The sequence below is a fragment of the Pinus tabuliformis genome, chromosome 8 (assembly GCF_031772625.1).
Source record: "Pinus tabuliformis cultivar Carrire ecotype Pingquan chromosome 8, CPIR1, whole genome shotgun sequence".
In the NCBI taxonomy this organism is placed as follows: domain Eukaryota; kingdom Viridiplantae; phylum Streptophyta; class Pinopsida; order Pinales; family Pinaceae; genus Pinus; species Pinus tabuliformis.
In genome coordinates, this window is record NC_142294.1 from 564,867,828 (window position 1) to 564,884,997 (window position 17,170).

Here is a 17,170-nt window from a genome sequence, read left to right on the forward strand (position 1 = left end):
TAATACTAGAATCATCCCTTAACACCCCTCCAAAGTCCTCATTGCCCGGGTTGCCTTTAGAAGCCCCATCTATGTTATATTTTAGAAAGCCCAAAGGGGGAGGATGCCAAAATTCCTGGTTAGTAACCATAGGAAAAATCCTTCTGTTCATTCCCTGCGACATAAGCCCCTGCATTCCCAACAATCCCAAAATCCTCAAATCAGCATCTGAGGGTGGATTTTTAGGGGTGTTTCGCACTATGGTACCCACTGTCTCTTTAAGTTGAGTTAAAATCTGCTTCAAAATATAGTGAAGGGATCTTTTTTCATTTTTGAAAATTATCTTATTCCTCTCTTTCCAGACATTCCAAATAATGAAGCTAGGTGTAAGAGCCCAAGCAGAACCAAGAATTTCATTATTTGAGTAATTACTTCTCCACCTAGTTAGGGTATTGAAGATACACCCTCTATCCCTATCGCTCTTTTGGAAGATGTTAGAAAAAGATTCCCAAAAACTAGAGGTGAAGATACAATTATTGAGGAGGTGTTCCATAGTTTCTTCTTGGGCTTCACAGAGCTACCATTTGGAAGGGCCCAACAAACCCCTTTTCCAAGTCAAAATTCTCTTATGATAAGCAAGCCACATGAAGAGTTTAATCTTCATCCAGCCTTGATGCCTCCATAGATTCTTCCATATTCTATCTGGAGCAAGAGAGTCCATCTCAAAGAGTTTGCGTTTAGCATCCTTAAGATTAAAGGTACCCTCATTATTTTTGCCCCACCTCAATTGGTCATGCCCCCAGTCACTAAGATCTTACTTTGTTCCAGTATCTGCATGAGAGCCTCAGCTTTAATTTTCAAGGGGTTATCTTCCCTGTAAATCATATTCCTCCACTTTCTCCATTTACTTGCATTATTATTTTGGATCCAAAAATCTTTGACCTGTGATAACCATATGATGTCCGTCTCTCTTTTGAGGTCCAGAAATTGCTCATTTAACAGTATTGGTTCTTGTTGCCATTTATCTTCCCAAAAAAGTGCCAAATCCCCCTCTCTGATTTCCCAGAAGCTATTCATTTGAACTAAGCCTCTATTCTCCCATGCCTTATTCTAGATGTATGAGCCCTTTATATTTCCAGACATCCTTATATGATCATTATTGTCCCAAGTGCTGCCATATTTTTCTGTCCAGATACTAGCTCACTGGGCCTTTAGTTCTTTGACCCATCCCCACCATAACTTAGCTCCTAAAGCCCTGCTTACAACCTCTAGATCATCCAAACCCAGACCTCCTTGATTTTTGGGTTTACAAATATTTTCCCAAGCAACTAACGCCCATTTCCTTTTTTTCTCCCCTTTTCCCCAGAGAAAATCTCTTTGAATGGTTCTGAAATGTTGTAAGACTCCTTTTGGTGCAGGGAGTGCTGAAAGCATAAAAACTAGGACAGATTGCAGAATAGCCTTTGTAAGCACCAATCTACCAGCCAAGTTTAAAGCTCTGATGGTCCAATTCCTAATTTTATCCTGCATCTTATTAATCACCGGTTCCCAGATGCTCTTATGAAGAGGTTTAGCAGTAAGGGGGACTCCCAAATATTTCGAAGGAAGAGAATCTCTTTGAAAGCCTAGAATTCTAGAGATATTCCTTTGTATAGCAATATCAGTATTAAAGAAAAAAAATAGATTTAAAAAGATTAACTTCCATACCTATGGCTAGACCAAAGTCAATTAGAAGTTGTTTGTATGCCAAAGCTTCTTTGACTGTAGAAACTCCCTGCAACATGGTGTCATCCACAAATTGTTGATGAGTCAAAGTCTGTCCATTCTCATAAAGTTGAATACCCTTGATTTTCCCTTCTTCTTTTGCATGCTTAATCGATCTACCAAGTCCTTCCATCATGAGTATAAAGAGAAAGGGAGAGAGTGGATCTCCCTGCCTAAGGCCTCTTAAGGGAGTAAAAATCTCTAAGGGAGAGCCATTTACCAAAATTGAAAAGCTAGAAGAAGTTATCAAAGCCATGACCCATCTAACCCAATTATGATCAAACCCAAAAGCAATAAGAACCCTCTTGATATAGGTCCAGTTCAACTTATCATAGGCTTTAGCTAGGTCCAGCTGCATGATCATACCCACCTTCCTATTGCTAGTTAGTGAGTGCACCACCTCCTGTGCTTGAATGTATTGAGAATTTGTCTACCTTCCACATAACCAGATTGCTCCCTAGAAACTAGAGTGGGGAGAAGAGGTTTAAGTCTATTAGCTACAACCTTGGATATAATCTTGTAAACCACATTTCACAATGCTATGGGTCGAAACTTATCAGGAATTAGGGAATTATCTTGTTTAGGGATCAATGAAATGAAGGAGGTGTTGAGTGCCTTCAGAATAGTTCTATTCCCCCTGGAATCTTCCACTACATTCAGAATATCTTGTTTAACAATATTCCAACATGCTTTAAAGAAGTCCACATTAAAACCATCAAGACCCAGTGCTTTACCATTCTGCATTTCCTTGAGGACTTCACCGATTTCCTCTTCAATTACTGGCCTGTTGAGGATGAGATTATCCTCTCTGGATAGTAGTCTTGGTATATGTCTTATTATGTCCTTAATGAAAGGCTCTCTATTTGGAATGCTTTCCTGTGCAATCCCTCGAAAGTGTTGAACTAAAACAGCTTCAATTTCTTCATGGGTACTAAGTAATTGCCCTTCCTCATTCTTAATTGAGGAGATTCTATTATGAGCCCGGTTTTCCAACGTTGTTTCTTTCCCCTTCCTTTAACCATTGCACTCTAGATTTTTGTCTCCAGAATATTTCCTCTTGTTTGCATAAGTTCTCCCACTTATGCTGAAGATTGGTGACTCTATCATTGCTGACATTATCAAAGCCATCCTTGATAAGGGATTGGTTGAGTATCTGCAGTTTGCTTTCAATAGCACTTTTTCCTTCAAAAATATTGCCAAATTTTTTATTATTACACTCTTCAAGCCTGAGCTTTATATGTTTTAGTCTTTTGTGAAGAAGGAACATACTTGTACCCTAAATATGCAGATCTTCAGACCACCAACTTGAAATGTTGTTGATAAAATCTGGATGGGTGAGCCAGATGTTCTCAAATCCGAAAGGTCTATTCCTGGGAGTACCAATGCCCCTGATCTCTAGTTGAATTGGCTAGTGATTAGAACCTCCAAAGGGCAGAATCCTTGCTTCCATTCCATTATCATTGAGTATAAGGTCCTCTGATATGATGAATCTATCTAACTTTGAGGCCACCAGAGACCCTCCTCCTCTCCTATTGTTCCAAGTAAAGAGACCATTACTTGTATCAATGTCAACCAGTTTCATAGTGTCCAAAAAAGATTGAAAAGCTAAGGCATCTTTGGTAAGAGCTCTGGTGCCCCCTTTTTTCTCCGATAGTGATTTGATCATGTTGAAGTCCCCTCCCAAAATCCATGGAATCCCAGCATATCTCTCTCTGAGATCCATAAGAGAATCTAGAAATCTCAATTTGTCATCCATTCTCTGAGGGCCATAAACATTCGTTACCAGATAGATCTCCCTATCCCCCATAGGTTGAATGACCACTGATAGATAATTTCTGGAAGCTTCAGCATCTATTATACCAATCTTTAGGGGATTCCAAAGAGTAAGAATGCCACCTGCTGTATTTTCTGCCTTGACTTCTAGAAACTCAAAACGACTGAGCCATTTACTATGAAGTTCTTTAATTTTTTGTATAGAACATTTAGTTTCCTGGATAAATATAATATCTAGAGCTTCTTTTTTCATTCTGTTACTAAGTATTCTTTGCTTCCTTTTACTACCTAGACCCCTGATATTCCAAGAAGTAAACTTCATCATTAAAGATTAGTGAAAGAGTAACTGGTTAGGTCTTTCATCCTACCCGAATCTATCATTAGCTTTCCACACTCCATCAGCAGCTCATTCAGATTTTTTCTACCTCTTTTCTTTCCTAGGCATCGAGGTGCTAATCTTGGTATGTTTTTTTATAGATTCCACACCTTCTTTGCCATGTTTTGCCATGTTACTTTGCCTTTCCACCCCACTAGCCTGGATTTTCCATAAGTACAGCTACTGTACTATAGAGAATTCTTCTTGAGGTAACGAATCTAACCCTCCCATGGTTCCTTGTTTCAATAACCCTTCCAAATCTAGGTGCTCTCTATCTAAAATCTCCTGCAGTTCCTGATCCTCCATTTCCATCTCACTCTGGGAAATTAACTGGTCCAGATCCAGTTCTACATCACTCATCATAGCCTCTTTCTGTATGTTATTGTTCTTTGGTTGGTCTTTGTCCTCCTCTGTCTCCTTGTCCTCTAGACTTACCTCTATTCCCTGATCTACTTTTACTGTCTCTTCTTCCTCCTCAAGAACCTGGAACCTATTTTGCATAACTTGAGGCCCTTCGGCTTGATGTTGCTTAAGACCCCTTTTGCCTCCTTTTCCTTTATGGCTCACTTTTTGAAAGCTTTTTGTATCTTTCATTGTGGAATTTCTGCTCTTATTCTCTATTTTACTGAGAGGGCAATCTCTGAACAGGTGTCCATGCTCATGACATCTACAACATCTGAAAGGAATATGTTCATAATCTACTGTTTGCACCCATTCTTCATCAAAAACTTCCAAGATAAATTCATCTGGTAGAGCTAGGGAGAGATCCATTTCCACACAGATTCGTGCAAAGGAAGTATATTTTCCTCTTCTAGTGGCTTCTGAGGCCTTGACAAAACGTCCTAATTTATTACCTATGGCTGTTAACAATTCTATTTGCCAGTAATCAAGAGGAAGGGAGTAAAGTCTTACCCAAACCAAAATTGATGTGAAAGTCTCCCACTCCGGGACAAAGTTCATCATCCATGGCCTCATATAGAGGCCAGGCCAGCAGCTGCATAGAAGTAGGGTCCTCCTTCAAATACTTTGTCCTTATCCTCAATGTTAGTGAAGACCACTGTAAAGAATCATTTTGACCCCAGATGTAGGTCAATGCTCCCTTTTGGTTTCCAATGGTATTTAATCCATGTCTGTAAATCTTTTTTAGTGGGCCATACTCCCATAAATTTACAAATGATAGCATAAGTTCGCATGTGGTCCCTGTGTGCTTGCAGCGTAGGATCATTTAGGACCACCCTGGGTGTAACCTCAGATTTGGGCTTACAAGGTCCTTTCTGTGCCTTGGCTTTTGCTCCCTTTTCTTTGTCATTTTCTTCCTTGTCTTTTGTGCTTTTATTCTCACAATGTTTGTCTCCATCCTTCTCTTCTTCCCTGCTCTCTTTCCCCTCTTCGTCACTTCTGACTTCTTCCATTGGCTTCTTACCACAGCTGGTAACCGCTTGCTTGTAGGAGGGAGTAGAGCTCCCTCCTCCTCGCCCTACCATGGAGATCAGCACCTGCAAACTTTCAACCCTAGTTGTTCTTCGCTCCTTTCGCTACCCTTCCTCCTGCAAAATCTGTTCGCTTGATTGTTAGTATTCATATTGAAATATTAATATTATTATTAAATATAATATTAATATTAATATATCATAATATTAATATTATTCAACTTAATAATTTTAATTAATACAATATTAACTTTTTTATATTATAATATATACAACATGATTAGGCCTAATGGTTAAGAGCATGTGTTTCCTCCTAAGAGGTCACAGGTTCAAAACCAGAGGGGGTTAGAGTATTTATGCCTTTGTAGACTTAGCATTCAAATCATTGCGAGGAGGTGGGTCCCTTGTCCCATAAACAAGGGGGTCTAATACACCAATTTGGTGTCTGGCTTGGCCATGACCTTAAAATTCGATATATATTAACTCTAGTTATATATGGGAAGGAAGATCAAAGACATAGAGTGATAGAGGTGGAGAGATAGAGGGAGTGAGAGAAAGGAGGAAAGAGGGAGGGATAGAGAGATGGAGTTGGAAGGAGAGAAAGGGAGGGAAGAAGAAATACATAGAGAGAGAAAAGTGGGGAGAGAGGGAGTGACAAGGAAGAGATGGAGAGAGATTGTTTATTCTTAGGGGTGAGACAGAGAGATGAATAAGGAGAGATAGAGATAGCGGGGAAGGAGAGAGAAGGAGAGAGGGAGGGAGATAGTGACAGACTTGGAGGGAGAATAACGAGAGAGAGTTGAGGGGGACAGATAGAGGGAGGCGAGAGGAAGAGGAAGGTAAGAATAAAGACACATAGAGAGAAAGGTGGAGAGAGTGAGAGGAAGTGATAAGGGAGATGGAGAGAGAGGGATAGAGGAGAGTACGATGGAAGAGAGATTGAAGGGGGGAGAGAGTGAGAGAAGGGGAAGAAAGAGAGTGAGGGAGCAAGAGATAGATAGACAGATATGGAGAAAGAGTGTGTATGTTTTGGGGGTGATATAGAAAGAAAAAAAAGAGGCAGAGGGAGATAGAGATTTATATGGAAGGTGAAGAGAGGGAAGAAGAGAGGGATAGAGAGAGGGATATATAGATAAATATGGAGACATAAAACATATGTGTCTAGGTGGTTGAGATAGAGAGACAAATAAGTAGAGATGGAGGGAGATATAAATATAGACAAGGGGGGGAGAGAGGGAAGAATATTTCTTGTATTAGATGTATTGATTCAGTGTAGATGGTGATTTATAATCCTATTTTATTTCTTGCATTGAAGGAGATAAACTAAATTAGAGGGGAGAGTAGGAATGAATAGAGAGAGAAGGAGAGAAGTGAGAGAGGGAGAGAAGGCTAAAAGAGAGAGAGTGAGACACAAATATGGAGGGGGAGAGAGGAGGAGAGAGACAATGAGAGAGGGAGGGAGAAAGTGACAAGGTTAGAGAGAGAGAGAGAGAGAGAGAGAGAGAGAGTGATGGGGCTAGAGAAATAGATAGAGAGAAAGGAAGAGAGAGAGGAGGAGAGAGGCAGGGACAAAGATATGGAGTTGGAAGGGGAGAGAGGGAGGGAAGAATAAAGACATAGAGAGAGAGAAGTGGAGAGAGAGAGGGGGTGACAAGGGAGAGATGGAGAGAGTGTGTGTATGTTTGGGGGTGAGATAGAGAGAAAAAGAATGAGAGATGGATGAATATATAGATATAGATGGAAGTGGGAGAGAGGGAAGAAGATTCCTTACACTATATGCATTGATTTTAGCATATATGGTGTTTTCTAATCTTATTTGATTGCTTGCACTAGATTCTTGCTTTCAATGTAGATGTTGATTTCTAATGATATTTGATTACTTACACTAGATGCATTGATTTTAGTGTAGATGTTGATTTATAATCCTATTTAATTTCTTACACTACATGCATTGATTTCAGTGTACATATTTTCTAGTTCTATTTGATTGCTTTCACTAGATGCATTAATTTCAGTGTAGATGGTTATTTATAATCCTATTTGACGCTTGCACTAGATGCATTGATTTCATTGTAGATGGTGATTTATAATCCTATTTGATTGTTTGCACTACATGCATTGATTTCAATGTAGATGTTGATTTCTAATTATATTTGATTGCTTGCACTAGATGCATTGCCTTTAGTGTAAATGTTGATTTCTAATCCTATTTGATTGCTTGCAGTAGATGCATTGATTTTAATGTATATGTTTTGTAATTTTGTTTGATTACTTTCACTAGATTAATTTATTTTAGTGCAAATGTTGATTTCTAATTATATTTGATTGCTTGCACTAGATGTATTGATTTCAGTGTAGATGTTGATATTTTATTATATTTAATTGCTTTCACTAGATGCATTGATTTCCATGTAGATGTTGATTTCTAATCTTATTTGATTGCTTGCATTAGAATGCATTGATTTCACTATAGATGATTTTTTTATAATTATATTTGATTGCTTGCACTAGATGTATTGATTTTAGTGTAGATGTTGATTTTTGATTTGATGTAACTAGATGTATGATGGAACATTAATTTTAAAGTGATTGTATTAACAGTTGATTGATTTTAGTGTAAGAAAAAAAATTATTAACAATGTGCATTTATTTTTGTGTTATACTAATTCAACTTATTAATATTAGAGAACAAGACAAAAAAAGTAATATGTTTACTACAATAGCTCAAGTTGAAGATTTGAATGGTTTATGGTTTCATCTGCACTTTTCATATAATCGATATGAAAATATGGCAAAAATAACATGGGTGACAATAAGAATAGTAGAATAAAATAGATTGAGAATGATCACAATAAAGACTATTTTTAATTGACTACATTCTTATTATTCACGGTTTTTTCTATTAAACAATATAACATTGTCACTTTTCATTTTTATTTAATCACTTTTCATAACTAAAGTTATTAATAATATCTATCATCTCAACATATTGAGGTAATTGAGAAAATTTAAAATTAAAACTACTCTTCAAGATATATTTAGTAATACCTGGAGGGGCACTATTAAGAATTAATTAGCTATAAAAGATTATGATACCTAAAATTAAATGAAATAAATGTGCAGTATCAATCCTCCTACAAGTTATTGACAAGATTGTCTTCCTTCTTCATCACCAACTAATTACCAATAGACAATTACATACGCATATATAAATATAACACAAAAACTGTAACCTTCACAAACATTACCATCCCAATCCAAACATATATACACACAAACCACTCAAAGCATCCAAACAAAAACACACACAAACCAATCAAAATATCTAAACACAGAAGTACAAACCATTCAAGGCAAGCAGCATAGACTAAATTAAATAATATATTTATATGGTCATGTTAGGAAAAGAAAACATAATGTAAATTTCAAGGTATATAGTTTATCTCAAACATATACATAATAATGATAATATACAAATATGACATTGTTGCCCTCAACTGGAACCAACTTAGATCCATCTAACTATGAATATATCATGCACCGAGAGGGATCGAATCCATCGAGTTGCAAACCTTTCCTCAAATTATACACTTCAAAAAGAATGTTTTCACCTCGAGGGATTTGATCCCTCTTGGCGCGTGATAGAGCTGAAGTTAGATGGATCTAGGCTAGTATTTTTACAATTACTTACATAAAAAAACTAGGGAAATGATACATGTCTAGATTACATTATGTGACTAGCTCCTTATCACCATTGATTGTACTACTATAGGATATTCTTTCTTCTTTATAACTATAATCCAAGCTTCCTTTGTTTTAAATGATTTTAGAGTTGCTCCCTCCAATCCTAGTATACCTTAATCTAGAGGCTATAAATATTCTAAAACCACCTCTAGATATACCTGATCCACCCAATTTATAGGGATTACATAATATTTCTATTTCTTGGGCTCGATCCAAGGTAATAAGAGATTCTTCTTTTAGTAAATCTTGTGGAACAACCATTTACTCTTTTGAGGGGATGTCCCTGATTTTCTCTTTTAGGAGGATGTCCCTAATGTTTTCTAAATATATATTTGACTCATCCACAGGACAATCCAGGTCATTTTCCTCATGTTTGTCAATCACTTAATGTTCTTCTTTGGTTCCAACCCACCAAGTTTAATTATGCTCGTGCCTCATATTTTTCCTTATTCCTTATGGGTAATGTGCTACTAAATGTCTTGTTGCAAAACAAAATACATAGTGAAATGAAACATTTCATAATCCAAATTTTTTTACTAGAAGAAGTTTTCACCTATAAAGTTTATTTATGCTAGAAACCCTTTGTTGAAGTCCATATCCACTCATATTGAAGCATATGTAGTGATTCTGTAGTTCTTTTTTTCATATATTCTTTAATGGAATTTTCTTAGGGTGTTTCCAATGTCATAGAGAGATGATATAATCCAAATATGTAGAGGAAATTTTAGTAGTTTAACCTAAATTGTTGTTAAGGAAAAATTCTCTATTAATGGATCAAAAGAGGGGATCTAAGGTTTCCTGGATAAATTATATTTACCCCAAAAACTAAGGACTTTATATTAATATAAATCCTTTCTTCTACAAGATTGAACATCACAATGATAAACCCCTTTGTATATGTGAAAATAAAATATTCTACTTTTATTTCAATTTGGTAGAAATCCAAGATTTGGTGATGCAAATTGACTAGGAATGACCAAAGACCATTGAAATAGTAAAATCATATTTGTGTTATATGGTAGGCCTTTTAATTATCTTTATAATTTTTTAGAAAGATAACCATAAAGTATGTATATTTAATTATCAACTGAGGTTCATATGGAACTTGTGGGATGTCGTTCACCATCTATGCAAGATATTGAGATTTTTTCACAAGTCACGAGAAGAAATCCACACCAAAATTGCAATCCAAAATGAATCTTACAAAAATTTTAAGAGGATACTTTAGTCTCATACATTAAACAGACTTGTAGGAAAGTAAGCACACTTGCAGAAAAGTAAACACATTGGCAGTAAATGTTGACCTATTCAAGTGTTTTAAATGATCTTGAATATTGTAACAAAGATGCATGTCATATCTCAAAAATCCACCCCCTAGGGCCATGAAGACAAGAACAACTTTTGTTAAGATAAAGGATCAAATTTTGATTGATGAAACATAAAATAAAATGGTGTTTTACGACGCTCTTATCTAGTGGTGGGGTCCAAACCAGAAGGCCTAGCAATGCTCCTACCTAGTATTAGGGACCAAACTACTAGAGAATATGAAATACATCATTACAAAACACAAAGAATAATGTTAGTGCAAAACACAATACACCAATCAAATAAAATACCAGAGAATATGAAATATGAATATGCGGATAATATTTTATTACTATAGCTCTTGAAATGAAGAAGAGTACATTGATGAGTTCTCTAAGCCTTTACACTTGGCCTCCTTCCTAACTTCTATGCTTACTGGTGTGCCCCTGCATGTATAAGTTTATCGCAGAAACAACTATGGTAGCACTCTGGCATTAGTTCATTTATTCTCCTTATGATTAGTGAAGATCTTTGTTTATATAGATTTTCCTCATGATTGGCCTTCATTAAACATAGACATTTCTTTTACCGTATCAAAGGTGATGATTAAGTTAGACCAAATCAATGATTATTTTATAAATAGTTAGCTATCAAATGGAAACTATATAGAGTTCTCACTTTTTTAGAGTTGCAAAAGATCATCTGATTTTGAAAATTGTTGATTCAAAATACACTCGTTTTTTTATTATATTTTTGACATTTTAAATTTCATATGTATTAAGTATGCACAATATTTTTTTAAATGTTAGTGATTTTCATGTTAATTTTGAAAAGCATTGATGCAGCATCAACCCCTTTTTTTTAGGCCTATTTTTGAAACTTCAATTTTTTATTATATATTAAGTATGGATAATTTCTTTAAAACGTTGGTGATTTTCATGCGGATTTTGAAAATAGCATCAACGTTCTTTTAGGCATATTCTTAACACTTTAAATTTTCTTATGTCCAAAGTATGCACAATTTTTTTTAAATGTTTATTGTTTAACCTTTTTTCAAGTTGCCTTATTCATCTTCTTATATTTATTCCTAAGATGTTTGTTTTTTTTAAATTTTCCAAACTTATGCTTTTTGTTTTTATTTGCAACGTTTTTTTAATTGATTCATTTTTCAAAGTTAAAAAAAAAAAAAAAAAAAAGAAGTTAAGATTTTTTTATATATTTATATATCGTTAATAAATACTTCAATACACTTACAATATTTGTCAAAAAAGTAATAATTTTAAACAGTACAAAAAATACACATTTTGCATATAGATATAACTAAAAAGCCACATATTTCACGACATTGTCACTAAAAATGACATGTTAAATAAACAATTTTTAATTTCACATTGAGTAGAAATTTCTATGTTTTTTATTTTAAATTATTCAAAAAATAACTTGAAATTTTATTGCTTTAATATTATTTTAATACTTTAATTTAAAATATTATTCAATATTATAAATTTAATATTTTCAAAAATATTATATTATTTTAATACTTTAATTTAAAATATTATTCAATATTATGAATTTAATATTTTGAAAAATATGATAAATGGATTTTCTTATATATGCTTATTAAGAAAAATGGAAAATCTCTTAAATCCAATTATGAAGAAAAAAAATGCACATTTACTATTAAGAAAAATTCTTTTTATTCGACATTTATTTTTGGATTTAAATATTTTTTCTCGTAATTTACTTTTTACATGGTTAATTACTTGTCTAGATTTATCTTAATTCAAGATCTACCAAGTGTAGATAGGGATCAAATCTCTTGATAGGCAAGCCTCTTTTAGAGTGAAAAGGGATTTGATCCCTCTCAGCACTTGGTGGACTAGACTTACGATGGATCTCAGATGCTAAATAATTTTCCCTTTAAATAGGCTATATTCTACATGAATACCATAGTTTCTCAATACCATGGGTCAATTTTTTATTATTACTTTGTTTTTATAGAGGTATTTTTATTTTTTTATTTTATTTTGTTTTGACAGAGCTAAAATGTTTGCATTATACTAATCTTTTTATTTAATTTTAATCTTTTAATTTTATTTTATTTTTACTTTTATCTAATCTCACTTAGTCAAAATGTTAAAAATTTCATTACAACATCTCTAGCATATTGTACCTCTACGCATCATTGATATTGGTTTAATATTAATATTGATAAATATATAATTATAATATTAATATGGAAAAATAAATTTATTATTATTATTATGATAAATAATTATAATTATTATTATTATATTATAGTCAAGTCTCACTAGCATAACCAGTTGAGGATGGTCCTTGTTAGCAAGGTAACCCAGGATCAAAACCTCATGAGCGTTGTTGCACCCGTGCTAGAGGGAGAAGACATGCTAAAATCCAGTCAACTTAGGGTTGGTGTGGCCTAGGCCAGGTGCGATCCTCCTCCAGTGACTTTGATGGCTTAGATGCCCCTGGGTCGTAGTTTCTCAAGCCACAGATCAAGCCTGGAGGATCACAGACAAATTGACAAACAAAACAAATATTATATTATAATAATATAATAATATTCTTTTATTCATTATTTCAAGTTTTTGTGATTATATGATTGTTCTTCTGGATTAATCACATTATTAGTTTTTTTGTCAACGCTTTTGTGGCTCATCCTAAGGACAAAGATGAAAAAACTAATCTATCTACATATTTAAATATTTGAGATGCCACATGTTTAAATTGTAAACATTGGGTCTTGGATAGACAATGATCGGGTTCTCTGTTAAGGCACTCCTTGATGTGAAGTCATTTGTTCAATTCCCTGCCCTAATTGGGGTGATATATTGGGGTGATATATTAGACACGATGAAGATGTAGTCCCACCAAGCTTTAAAAAAATGTAAATGTTTGAAAATATCTAATTAATAGTATGTAATATTAAATATATAATAACATATAGTTAGTTATAATAAAATAGGAAAATTAACTTTTATGGAGTCAAAAAATCTAAAAAATAAGATAAAAAATAAAATAAAAATAAAAGGAAAAGAAATAAACAGCAATTATTGATACCATTCTATTTTAAAGTTTATATATTATTTATTTATTATAATATTCAATAATTTACAATTAATTATTGGAAATATTAAATTAGAAAAATGACCATTATAAAGTCAAAAATAGTTAAAAACAAAATAATAGGATGAATCACACTTCTTGGTTCAAAACACATTAGCCAAAAATTTCTCTTATATAATTTCTATCAAAAGACTTTTCTTAACAAAATAATAAATAAATTAAAATGAAAATGAAAAAAAAAAAAATAATATAATAGTAATACTAATATCTTTTATTATCAGTGTTTATTCACTTATCTAATAAATAAATCGAAATATCAAAATTTTAATATATATGAAATACAATTAAGCGAGATCAAAATATATACATTATATATTATAATATATAATATAGAGTTAATGATAAATGAATAAGGTTTATATTTGTATACATACCATATTAAATTACCTTATTCATTTATTTAGTAACTCTACAATATATATTATAATACATAATGATGTGTAATGTATATATTTTAATTTAGATTAATGGTTTTTGATCATGTTAATATATTATTAAAATATATATATATATATATATATATATATATATATATATATATATATATATAATTACTATAATGATATCTAATAAATTTATATTAATATTTCTATATTTGAATTTATTTATTTTTTTCCGAAGAAAAAATCTGTAACCTTTTATTTAAAAAATGAAAAGTTACAATTGCATAATTTTCCATAGCTGCCCAGGTGGGCTCGGGTGCCTTGGCACCCTCCGCAACATTACAGGACTAACGTGCTAAAAGAAGAGAAGAAACAAGAGAGCGAGAGAGAGAGAAAAGAGGGAGAGAGAGAGGAAGAGAGGTGAGAGCAAGAAAAAACTGAAATGCATTTGTGAGTAAGACTCACGCTTCAGGTTTTTCTTCCTTTTTTCTTTTCGACCTTGCGCCATACTCCTTGAGTGGGCTCGATCGAGGCAATAACTAACTGTGTTTCTGCTTCCTGCGTGCCTAATTCCTTATCTGAGTCTGATGTATCTGATTGGTGGAGCCGCTTTATCCCTCCCATGTTCTGTTCATCATTTGTCTTCTCTGCCTGATTTGGGTGATGCTGTACAACCTTGGTATCTGTTGTGGTTTCTTTCTGGTTCCCCGATTCCTGGTGAGCCTCGGCTTTCTCTGTGGTAGTGTCTTCCTCTTCAGCTTCTGATTCTTCATCTTCTGAGACCGGAGGGGAAAAGAACCAACCTTTCTTCTGCTTCCCTTTCTGCTTTCTTTTGCTGTTCACTTTTTTGGCTTCTGGACATGTACTTTGCAAGTGTCCTGTTTGTCTGCAGAGCCTACATCTAAAGGCAGTATTTTCATAGTCGAGTGATTGCAACCAAATTTGTTGTTTGTATATCAGCCTTATATTGTCAGGCAGCCCTTTGCTTAAATCCACTTCCACACAGATTCGTGCGAAAGTGAAGATCCTTTCATCAATCCTTTCCATATCTGTTTTGATGTATTTCCCGATGCTGTTCCCGATTCCTTCCAAGACTCGTTCGCTCCAGAAATGCAGGGGGAGGTTGTGAAGACGAACCCATACCGGCACTTTGGTGACTGTCATTTTGTTTGGATCGAAGTCTGTAAACCATGGGGTTATAAACAGCCCCGCCGTTCCCCAAAACCAAGGCCCGGCGTTGATGATTGTATCTCTGACCTCCATGGATGCAAATCTGACTATGAAGAACCCTTTGGAGCACAGGTGTATATCGCATTCCATGGTCCAGTTTTTGAAGATCCAGTGGAAAAGGTTCGATGGTGTTGGCCAGAAACTGTTGAATCGACATATTATGGCCTGCGATTCATATGACTTAACATAGTCATCCATCCCTGTGGAATCAAGATTAAGGGCTGGAGTTTTCCCTAGCTGTTCTACTATGTATGGCCGAGGTGTATATCCACCTTGATCTGGTGGAGGTCCTGACTCTCTGTTTCCTTGAAGAATGTTTTCATAAGATGGAGCTCCCTTAGGTTTTTGCTGGGGTGTTGTTTTCCCCTTTTCCCCTCCTGAACTGCTAGGCTGTCCCTGAAAAGGTGCCCCTCCTCTCAGCCTGAGATTCACGGCAATGGTTTCTCCTGGCCTGATCTCGTAGCTCCCCAAGGTTCTGTGGTCCTGGAGAGACCATCTTCCACTGACTAGGTGCTGGATCTGTCCAGGATAGCCAGTCAAAGCACTAATTTGCTGCTTTAACAGTAATACAGTGCTATTTCCACTTACCCATACTAAGAGAGATTTATTCTCAGGGGTTTTAATAAAAATCTGGAAGCTATTTTTGGTTACCTGTTTTCTGCGTTCTGGCTGAGCTCTGCCTGAACCAGTGTATATGCTGGTTGTCGGATGGTCAAGCTGTGTGCCTTTTTCCAGATCTTGCCTCTTATTGGGTCGATCTACCTTCTGTGTCGGTCTTCCGTCTGTCTTCTGCCTGGATCTGGACAGATCTGATAGAGCTACTCCGGATCTGCGATATTTGGCCCGATCTGATGGGCTATTTATCAGATCAGGGCTCCTGTTGGGGCGATCTCCCAATTGCACTGCGCATTCTGCTAACCCTCTGTTGTAATGATACCAATGTCCTCCGATCTGCCGCCTGGGTACTTGGGCAGATTGATCCGTTCTAGATCTGCAACGATTAGGGCTCAGATCGGGTAGATCCGTCCTAGTTCGGCTGAGTTTGGACCATGCAGATTTGTAGTGGATCAGATCTGCTTCCCTCAGTCCTCCATCCTTGCATGCAGAGGTCGCGAGTGGAGGGACAATGTTGGCGCGAGCAATAAGACCAAACCCTGGCGATTTCCCATCTCTTCGGTGGATTTTGAACCAAAAGGCCGTTTTCGTGTGCAGTTTTCTGATCTCATATCTCTTCGCTTCCAAATCCGCCTCTGATACATGATTTGGGCGATTTTCTGCTGTCTCGGAGCCTTCAGATATTTCCCAGACGTTGGGCCGCTTTGCCAAGCCCGTGCCGGCAGTCCGGTAATCATTAGAGCGTACGCTCTTGTGGCCAGTCCAGTGGAGGATCGTGGCTTTGGCTAGCCCTGCATCGCCTCCGCCAGAGACCGCAGAACCAGAGGTTTCGTTACCTGCGCAGAAAGAACCCTCAACGGTGGCCATATCTCAGATCTCTTCCGTTGTCCGAGCAGTATGAGTCTTGTTCAACTCCCACTAAAAAATCTTGAATTTATTTATTATATAAGTGAATAAATATAATATTAAAAAAAATAATACTATTTTTATATTTTATATTTATTTTATATTTTATTTTTAATTATTTTTTTTAACTTTCTAAAAAAATTCCCAATTGAATATTCCTACTAAGTAGCTATAAATTATTAAATATTATAATTAATAAATAATACAAAAAATTAAATAATTTATATACATTAATAATAAATAATATAAAACAATTAAAAAAAATGGCATTAATAATTGTTTTTTATCCTCCAATAAATTTTCCTTTTATTTCTTATTTTAAATATTATAATTAATAAAGAATATAAAAACATTAAAATAAAATGGTATTAATAATTGGTTTTTATCCTCCAATAATTTTCTTTTAATTTTAATTTTGTTTCTTATTTTAAATATTATAATTAATAAATAATATAAAAACATTAAAATAAAATGACATTTATAATTTTTTTTATTCTCTAATCATTTTTCCTTTTATT